This window comes from Durio zibethinus, unplaced genomic scaffold (assembly GCF_047325235.1).
Source record: "Durio zibethinus cultivar Kanyao isolate XHJ-2024 unplaced genomic scaffold, ASM4732523v1 HiC_scaffold_394, whole genome shotgun sequence".
Classification (NCBI taxonomy): Eukaryota; Viridiplantae; Streptophyta; class Magnoliopsida; order Malvales; family Malvaceae; genus Durio; species Durio zibethinus.
Window position 1 is genome coordinate 242,501 of NW_028323017.1, and position 2,500 is coordinate 245,000.

The window sequence follows — 2,500 nt, forward strand, 5'->3', positions numbered from 1 at the left end:
CGGCGATGCTGTCCCGAGTGAAAAAAATGCGGCACCAGCACATGCTGGAGCCAAGCATGGGCACCGTGGCTCAAAATCGAACTCCGGCCAAGGCCTCGACCATCAATGGCACATGATGACGCATGGTGATGGCACATGCATCGACCATCATCGGCATAGGCTGCCCTTCGGTACGGGCACCTGCCTCGACCGCCATCGGCACAAGCTGGGCCCTGGTGTGGGTTGTTGCCTCGATCACCAGCGGCACATGCTGAGCCTTGGTGCGGGCGGTTGCCTCGAGCACCATCGGCAGACCCTGGGCCCTGGTGCGGCCGGTCGCCCCGATAACCATCGGCACACGCTGGGCCCTGGAGCGGCCGGTTGCCTCGATCACCATCGGCAAAAGCTGGGCCCTGGTGCGGGCGCTTGCCTCGACCACCATCGGCACACGCTGGGCCCTGGTGCGGGCGCCTGCCTCGATCACCATCGGCACACGCTGGGCCCTGGTGCGGGCGGTTGCCCCCAGCACCATCGGCACACGTTGGGCCCTGGTGCGGGCGCTTGCCTCGACCACCATCGGCACACGCTGGGCCCTGGTGCGACAGGTTGCCTCGACCACCATCGGCACACGCTGGGCCCTGGTGCGGGCGCTTGCCTCGACCACCATCGGCACACGCTCGGCCCTGGTGCGGTCGGTTGCCTCGACCACCATCGGCACACGCTGGGCCCTGGTGCGGGCGCTTGCCTCGACCACCATCGGCACACGCTGGGCCCTGGTGCGGGCGCTTGCCTCGACCACCATCGGCACACGCTGGGCCCTGGTGCGGCAGGTTGCCTCGAGCACCATCGGCACACGCTGGGCCCTGGTGCGGTCGGTTGCCTCGACCACCATCGGCACACGCTGGGCCCTGGTGCGGGCGCTTGCCTCGACCACCATCGGCACACGCTGGGCCCTGGTGCGGCAGGTTGCCTCGACCACCATCGGCACACGCTGGGCCCTGGTGCGGCAGCTTGCCTCGAGCACCATCGGCACACGCTGGGCCCTGGTGCGGTCGGTTGCCTCGATCACCATCGGCACACGCTGGGCCCTGGTGCGGGCGGTTGCCTCGACCACCATCGGCACACGCTGGGCCCTGGTGCGGCAGCTTGCCTCGAGCACCATCGGCACACGCTCGGCCCTGGTGCGGTCGGTTGCCTCGAGCACCATCGGCACACGCTGGGCCCTGGTGCGGCAGGTTGCCTCGACCACCATCGGCACACGCTGGGCCCTGGTGCGGGCGATTGCCTCGACCACCATCGGCACACGCTGGGCCCTGGTCCGGGCGCTTGCCTCGACCACCATCGGCACACGCTCCGCCCTGGTGCGGTCGGTTGCCTCGAGCACCATCGGCACACGCTGGGCCCTGGTGCGGCAGGTTGCCTCGACCACCATCGGCACACGCTGGGCCCTGGTGCGGGCGCTTGCCTCGACCACCATCGGCACACGCTGGGCCCTGGTGCGGCAGGTTGCCTCGACCACCATCGGCACACGCTGGGCCCTGGTGCGGGCGCTTGCCTCGAGCACCATCGGCACACGCTCGGCCCTGGTGCGGTCGGTTGCCTCGAGCACCATCGGCACACGCTGGGCCCTGGTGCGGCAGGTTGCCTCGACCATCATCGGCAGCCTCGACCACCATCGGCACACGCTGGGCCCTGGTGCGGGCGGTTGCCTCGACCACCATCGGCACACGCTGGGCCCTGGTGCGGTCGGTTGCCTCGAGCACCATCGGCACACGCTGGGCCCTGGTGCGGCAGGTTGCCTCGAGCACCATCGGCACACGCTGGGCCCTGGTGCGGCAGGTTGCCTCGACCACCATCGGCACACGCTGGGCCCTGGTGCGGGCGGTTGCCTCGACCACCATCGGCACACGCTGGGCCCTGGTGCGGGCGCTTGCCTCGAGCACCATCCGCACACGCTGGGCCCTGGTGCGGCAGGTTGCCTCGAGCACCATCGGCACACGCTGGGCCCTGGTGCGGCAGGTTGCCTCGAGCACCATCGGCACACGCTGGGCCCTGGTGCGGGAGCTTGCCTCGAGCGCCATCGGCACACGCTGGGCCCTGGTGCGGCAGGTTGCCTCGAGCACCATCGGCACACGCTGGGCCCTGGTGCGGTCGGTTGCCTCGAGCACCATCGGCACACGCTGGGCGCTGGTGCGGGCGCTTGCCTCGACCAGCATCGGCACACGCTGGGCCCTGGTGCGGCAGGTTGCCTCGATCACCATCGGCACACGCTGGGCCCTGGTGCGACAGGTTGCCTCGAGCACCATCGGCACACTATCGGCCCTGGTGCGGGCGGTTGCCTCGACCACCGTCGGCACACGCTGGGCCCTGGTGCGGGCGCTTGCCTCGAGCACCATCGGCACACGCTGGGCCCTGGTGCGGGCGGTTGCCTCGAGCACCATCGGCACACGCTGGGCCCTGGTGGGTTTAGGCACATCTTCAAATTTCTGCCGTGCCAATGCCATTTTTATGGCTTGTAAAT